At 43.9% G+C, this 8,129-nt stretch overlaps 1 pseudogene; it reads left to right on the top strand.

Moving 5' to 3' along the window:
* Nucleotides 1-397: 397 nt before the first annotated feature.
* LOC137376901 (nucleolin-like) lies at nucleotides 398-2,394 on the top strand (annotated as a pseudogene).
* The last annotated feature ends 5,735 nt before the right edge of the window (nucleotides 2,395-8,129 follow it).

Below are 8,129 nucleotides of genomic sequence, written 5' to 3'. Positions count from 1 at the left end.
GTTTGTCGGGGCTGTTGCACAGTTGGCTCTCCCCTTGCGCCTCTGTCTTTTTTCCTGCCAACTACTAAGTCTCTTCGACTCGCCACAATTTAGCCCTGTCTTTATGGCTGCCCGCCAGCTCTGGCGAATGCTGGCAACTGACTCCCACGACTTGTGATCAATGTCACACGATTTCATGTCGCGTTTGCAGACGTCTTTATAGCGGAGACATGGACGGCCGGTGGGTCTGATACCAGTGGCGAGCTCGCTGTACAATGTGTCTTTGGGGATCCTGCCATCTTCCATGCGGCTCACATGGCCAAGCCATCTCAAGCGCCGCTGACTCAGTAGTGTGTATAAGCTGGCGGTGTTGGCCGCTTCAAGGACTTCTGTGTTGGAGATATAGTCCTGCCACCTGATGCCAAGTATTCTCCGAAGGCTGGACAGAGGAAAAAAGAGGCATAAAAAGAAGCATAAAACTGAAAATTATGCATCTTTTTTGCTATTTGTTGGAAATTTGAACTCTGAAAAGAACTTTGAGGAACTAAAAAGAAAGCACTGAAAGGCTTCTTCACCAAAAATAAATTTTCAGTCACAGATGTCTGAATTGGATATAACAGGAAGACTTTGAAACCAAAGAACAACTGGAAAAGGCATTGGAATTCAATGGAAACAAAGTGCTGGGACTTGCAGTCAAACTTGACAATGCACACAGCAAGGAAAGCAATGCAGATAGTAAAAGAGAAAGGGACTGCAGGACATTGTGAAAAATCTCGCATTCAAGATAACTCAGGATGGCTTCAAAGATATTTTGAGGATGCTATTGACATTAGATTTCCTGCTTCTTGCAATGGTTCAGGGACTAGGAGCATTGCGAAAATTGAATTTGAAAATGAAGCAGCTGCAGATACAGCATTGGAACAGAAACAAGGCACAGTTGAGGGCAGGGCCATAGTTATTGATTTGACTGGTGATAAGAGTATGTTAAATGTAACGGGTAGACAAACACAACCAGATTCTGATACTCTCATTGTAAATAACTTGGCACATTCCGCAACAGAAGAAACCCTTCAGAGTACTTTTGAAAAGCATCAATGATCAAAATACCAGATAAGAATGGCAGACCAAAAGGATTTGCATTTGCAAAATTTGAATCTATTGAGGATGCTAAAGAAGCTCTTGAGAATCATAGCAATATAAAAATTGAAAGGAGAACTGTGAAGTTGGATTTCAGCAACCGAGGGTATAGAAGTGGTGATGGTTCCAGCAAGACATTGTTTGTTCATGGTGTGACACTCACGTAAAGTGCAGTGATTGAAACTACAAGAACTCAACCTGAAGAGTTATAAAAAATGGGCTTTTCTTTTTTAAAAAAGTGGCCAATGTGCTAAAAAAAATGGCTGCTGAAGGTCCAAAGACCTTGCCTTCCTATATTAAAATTTTCTGGCAAGGACAAAAGAATATATTCGAAGCTAAGAGGTGTTGAACCCATCCTAAACCCATCAAGAGACATTTTTGAATTGAATTGGTTCTTCTGAAACAAAGAAGGTGTGAAGTAGCCACATCCTGGGCCATTGTCAGTCATCAAAGGGAGAAAATTCACTGTCTCCCAATAGAGGTGAGATGAGAGAAACCTTTAGCTTTAAAGGTAGCTCTCTGAAGACAGTAAGAGGAGACCCAGGAAGAAGCATCCAAAGCTTTTCCAGCTGAGAACTGGGGAAAAAATCCAACAAGCAAAATAAAGGAAGGCACCCTGCTGTGAATTCTACATTTTCAACTGGTGCCATGGAGAATTGGAAGTGATCCTTTCTCTTCAAACTGACCTTTCAACCAACAGAGAAATCCACAAACATCTCAGGCCTGCAACTAAAGAGACCTTGACCTCCGAGAGAATTCAACAGGTTTACCATGAGCCCAAAACCCTATCTCACTTCACACCACTTACCTCTTTTCCTCTCTATCTGTCTCTTCTTGTGTGTCTGTGTGTGCGTGCGTGTGTGCGAGTGAATGCTTGAGTGGGTGCAGTTGCGACAATTTCGGGACAAGGCATATTTCTCAATAAATAATTAATCTTTAAACCTACCAGAAAACCTGATGTTGTCTGTTTATTTGACAAATAAAACACAAAGGGATTTAAACCCTAATGACAAAAACATGCTGCGGTCAAGTGGGAGTTGGGCAGTAGAAACCACCTATGGTTGTAACAACGGATTTTCTGATGTCACAATTGAGAAACCTTTAAATGAAGCATTTGAAGGAGCTGAAACTGCTAGAATTGCAACAGACAGAGAATCTAGAATATCAAAATGCTTTGGCTTTGTGGACTTCCCATCAGAAGAGAATGCAAAATCAGCTAAGGAAATGATGAAAGTTGGAAAAATTGATGAATACAAAATTACACTTGACTTAGCTTGACTGAAGAGTGAAAGCCAGTGATGCGATTGTGGCTTTGGAAGAGCTGGGAGAGGCCATGGTGGATTTGAAAGATTCAGAGGTGAAAAGACGACTCCTCAAGGAAAGAAAATCAAATTTGATTAGACAAGGCTAATAAGACCACTTTACCTCTTTGTGTTCAGACAAAGCCTCTGTTGATTTACCTCAGAGTTGGACATTCCAGAGTTCTGCATTGACTGGATGGCTATGCAGTTTGGAGTGTGGTGGGAGCTCCCTAAGGTTATGTATAGGATTACAGTTAAATAAAGGCAGAAATTGCAAGTACATCTTAGTTGATTTTGTCAAATTTATTAAGTATTCTGTTTTGCCAATGCATATATGTACTATTGCCTTTTTTTTTAGCTGCAATGCAAATGCATTTTTTTAATGAAAAGGGGGATATTTGGATAAATACCATTGTCCACATTGGCTTGCTGTACACATGTGACCTCTGATATTATGCTATGTAAATAAAAGCTTTTGGCTTCTGTTATGAATGTTGAACTTTGTAACATGATTATGTTTTAAAAATTGTGATTTTTAAAAGTTTAAGATCACATCCACTCTGCTAAAGGACAAGACAGATCAAAGATTTTTTTGTAAAAAAAAGAGACTGCAGGGGTAAAACCTGAAGAGCGATGGGTTTCGCCGACCAAGACTTTTGGGTCAAAAAAACTGGGTCAGTGATTCTGAAGATGCAAATGTACCAAGCAGCTGTTAACACTTGGGAACAACAGAAGACCTAAGTATCTCTGGACTTTGCATATTGGAAGAGGACGATAACCAATGACTTTTGAGTCCAGTTAAATTTAACAGATTTTCTGAAGGAAGATAGGCTGTAAGAGAGGAAGCCAATGATTGCAGCCTCAAGGTAGGCTGTAAGGGGGGAACCCAGTGATTGCAGCTTCGAGAAAGAGAGAGAGCGAGAGGACACCTGCTCTCGGAAGCCTGATACAGCAAAAGGCTGCAAAGACTTAACCCTGTTTTGAAAGTTGAAGCTTGTGAAGAAGTAGAAGACCAGCAGGATCACCAGGAATTGCCTTATTCATGGAAGTCCAGGTTGGAGATGCTCAGAGAAGTGAGCGAAGAGGACATTGATTTTTGAAAAAGTCTGAGAGATCCAACCCATTGCAACTGGGAGGAGTTTGGGGACTTTTAATCTCAAAGGATTTCACCATCAAAAAGGACTGCGTAACGTATAAGTGTGGTGTGAGGTTTTCAAATATTTTAGTAAGTAAAGAAAATACCTTTTTTTGTAATCTGCGGTATCAGCTACTTACAAAGAAAGTACTATTTGGTTAATGGGGATTTCTTTTAGTTTAGTTATTGTAATAAAGGTCTTAAAACATGAAATCTTGTTTATTTCCTTAAGTTGATCTGGGGGTTCACGTCTCGTATTTTTAACGCTAACAGTCTCACTGAGGTTGCAACAGATCCAGCCATTTAATGTCCACTATGTAAACAATAGCTTATTTCCTCCTTATGATCTATGAACACCCCTGTGTCACAGGAGGTGCAGGAGTCTAGAAGAGAGCACATCTGTACGACCAAAGTTATCCAATAGCAATGCAGCACCTAGACTTGCACTTGAACTGTGAAATATGGAATTGAGCCATAACCTGTTCTAGCATTCTCGATTCCAAGGGACCTGCACAAAGGTCAGACAACACGGCAATGATAGCAAACAACATAAAGAGATGATTGTCTTCTCTTGACATTGGCCTGGATCCATGCTGTGATGTTTTGTTATACCTTCAATAAGCCTCCCCACTAAAAAGTTGTTTCAGGCAGAAAGTACCCTGGCTAAACATTCTGGTGGGGTGCGGGGAGCGGAGGCATAGGGGGAGTAAAGGCAAATCTGGTGAAGCAGCCAAGAAACTATAAAAGGACCAGACAAAATTTGCAAGTGGACAGAACTATGGCAAATTAAATTCAACTAAGTGTAAGGTGCTACACTTACAAAAGGAAGTGAGGCAGCCTTAATGAATAGTGTCAAACTGAAAGAGATCTGGGCATGATAATGTATTTAACATTGATTATATCCAATCATTGCAGAGCATCAATAAACAAATATTAAACAAATATAGTCAAATCAGTAGAGTTTGACAAAAGCAAAATACTGCAGATGCTGGAAATCCAAAATAAAAACAGAAAATGCTGGAAATACTCAGCAAGTCTGGCAGCATCTGTTGGGAGAGAAACCGAGTTAATATTTCAGGTCAATGCCCTTTCATCAGAACTCAGTAGATTTTGAGCCTGGGACCATTATGTTGAATCAAGATAATATTGAGTTTGGTTCTCGTCAAGGCTGCACAATAGTAATATTAAAGGCCCGGAAGTGAAAAAAGTCCTGAGGCTGATCCTTAGCATTGGAGGATTGTAGTGTTGGAGGATTGTAATGTTGGAGGATTGTAAAGTTGGAGGATTGTAATGTTGGAGGTCTGTAGTGTTGGAGGTCTGTAGTGTTGGAGGACTATTGTGTTGGAGGATGAGAATGTTGGGGGAATGTTGTTTTGGAAGACTATAATGTTGGAGGACTGTAGTGTTGGATAACTGTGTTATAAGCAACGTTTAAGAAAACCCCATCGCCCAGCAATCTTCCCAGGGGCAGGATAGGCGGACAATGGCCTTCCCGTCCATAGGCCAATTGAGGCCCTTAAGTGGCCTATCATTGGCTAATTAGGGGCCTCTTCCCACCGACGCTGGAATCTTACCAGTGGTGGGGTTGGTGGGGGGGGGGGGGGGAGGTGGGAGCCTCCGCCAAAGCCATTTGGTGCGGGGGCGGGGGGAGCCTTGTAAAATGAAGTGCCTTCCCTGCGGGCTTGTGGGGGAGGGTCCCTCCTCCATGCGCAATTTGTAGCCCACAGAGGACCCCCATGGAGACTTGTGCCTCTTAAAGAGACCATGATTCTCAAAGCTGTTATATTTAAGGATCTTTCAAAGTTACCATTATTGAGATATTCCTTGATGCATCAATGCACCCAAAACGTTGCTGAGACTTGCACCCCAGATATTGTACATCAGAGGGAGCGGTAGCCACTGCCAGTACTGCAGACGTCTCGTACCAAGGTCCAGTGGTAGAACCCCAGACAAGAGATAGCTGAGGTGGGGTTGCCGAGGCCAGTGCGGAAGCACAAGTCGAGGTCTGCTCAGTGAATTGGCCCCTTCAGCAGGGATTCTGTGATGGAACAACTCATTAACCAACAAAAACAACAGCACACATATGTATGGTGCATTTAACGTAGTAAAACATCCCAAGGCGCTTAACAACAGTGACAGGAATTAAAACATATTTGACAACAAGCCACAGAACAAGAAATCAGGAATGACCAAAAACTTAATCAAAGAGGTAGGTTTTGAGGAGCATCTTAAAGGAAGAGAGAGGGGTAGAAAGACTGAGAGGTTTAGTAAGGGAATTCCAGAGCTTAGGGCCTTGGCAGCTGAAGGCACGGTCACCAATGGCAGAATGATTAAAATTAGGGATGCGCAAGAGGTCAGAATTTAGGAGTGCAGAGATCTCGAGGACTTGTAGGGCTGGAGGAGGCTACACAGGCAAGGGAGGGGGGCAAGGCCTTGGAGTTAAGATACGGGCAGCAGAGCTTTTGATGAGCACAAGTTTATGCAGGGTAGAAGATGGGAGGTCAGCTAAGAAAGCATTGAAATAGTCAAGTCTAGATGTAGGAAAAGCATAGGTGAGAGTTTCAGCAGCAAATAAGCTAATGGAGGTTTGGAGTCAAGTGAAGTTACAGAGGTGGAATTAAGCAGTTTTGGTAATGGTGTGGATATATGATTGGAAACTCAACTCAGGGTCAAACAGAACACCAAGGTTGCAAATGGTCATGCTCAGCTTAAGACAGCTAGCAGGGTGTTCAGCGAATGGGTGTTGTGCTGGGGACCAAAGACAATAGCGTCAGTCTTCCCAATATTTAGTTGGAGGAAATTCCTGCTCATCCAATATTGGATGTTGGACAAGCAGTGTGACAAATCAGAGACAGTGGAGGGCTCCAGGGAGATGATGGCAAGATACAGCTATACAGCTAAGTGCCATTGGCATGTTCTGGAGACATGGGTTCAAATCCCACCACAGCAGAAGGTGGAATTTGAATTCAATTAATAAATTTGGAATTAAAACCTAGTCTAATGATGGCGATGAAACCATTGTTGATTGTCGTAACAACACATCTGGTTCACTATTGTCCTTTAGGAAAGGAAATCTGTTGTCCTTACCTGATCTGGCCTACATGTGAGACCAGACCCACAGCAATGTGGTTGACTCTTACATGTCCTCTGAAATGGCCTAGCAAGCCACTCAGTTGTATCTAACCTCTATGAAATCAATAAGGAATGAAACCGGACGGACTACCGGGCATCGACCTAGGCACTGGAAACGACAACAGCAAACCCAGCCCTGTCGACCCTGCAAAGTCCTCCTTACTAATATCTGGGGGCTTGTGCCAAAGTTGGGAGAGCTGTCCCACAAACTAGTCAAGCAATAGCCTGACATATTCATACTCACCGAATCATACCTAACACTGTCCCAGACACCGCCATTACCGCCGCGGGGTATATCCTGTCCCACCGGCAGGACAGAGCCAGCAGAGGTAGCGGTGCAGTAGTATACAGTCAGGAGGGAGTTGCCCTGGGAGTCCTCAACATCGACTCTGGACCCCATGAAGTCTCAAGGCATCAGGTCAAACATGGGCATGGAAACCTCCTGCTGATTACCACCTACCGCCCTCCCTCAGCTGATGAATCAGTATACTCCATGTTGAGTAGCGCTTGGAGGAAGCACTGAGGATGGCAAGGGCGCAGAATGTATTCTGGGTGGGAGACTTCAATGTCCATCAGCAAGAGTGACTCAGTAGTACCACTACTGACCGAGCTGGCCGAGTCCTAAAGGACATAGCTACTAGACTGGGTCTGTGGCAGGTGGTGAGGGAACCAACAAGAGGGTAAAATTTACTCGCCTGCAGCAGATGCATCTGTCCATGACAGTATTGGCAGGAGTGACCACCGTACAGTCCTTGTGGAGACAAAGTCCCATCTTCACATTGAGGATACCCTCCATTGTGTTATTTGCCACCAGCACTGTGCTAAATGGGATAGATATCGAACAGATCTAGCAATGCAAAACTGGGCATCCATGAGGCGCAGTGGGCCATCAGCAGCAGCAGAATTGTACTCAACCACAATCTGTAACCTCATGGCCTGGCATATCCCCCACTCTACCATTACCATCAAGCCGCGGAGCCGACCCTGGTTCAATGAAGAGTGCAGGAGGGCATGCCAGGAGCAGCACCAGGCATACCTCAAAATGAGGTGTTAACCTGATGAAGCTACAACCCAGGACTACTTGTGTGCCAAACCGTATAAGCAGCATGCGATACACAGAGATAAGTGATCCCATAAACAACGGATCAGATCTAAGTTCTGCAGTCCTGCCACATCCAGTCGTGAATGATCGTGGTGGACAATTAAACAACTAACTGGAGGAACTGGCTCCACAAATATCCCCATCCTCAATAATGGGGGAGCCCAGCACATCAGCGCGAAAGATAAGGCTGAAGCATTTGCAACAATCTTCAGCCGGAAGTGCCGAGTTGATGATCCATCTCGGCCTCCTCCTGAAGTCCCCAGCATCACAGCTGCCAGACTTCAGCCAATTCAATTCACTCCACGTGATATCAAGAAATGACTGAAGGCACTGGATACTGCAA

This window comes from Heterodontus francisci, chromosome 14, assembly GCF_036365525.1.
Source record: "Heterodontus francisci isolate sHetFra1 chromosome 14, sHetFra1.hap1, whole genome shotgun sequence".
NCBI classification, from domain to species: Eukaryota; Metazoa; Chordata; class Chondrichthyes; order Heterodontiformes; family Heterodontidae; genus Heterodontus; species Heterodontus francisci.
Note: the sequence above shows the minus strand (reverse complement) of the source record. Positions and strands in the feature narration are given on the sequence as shown.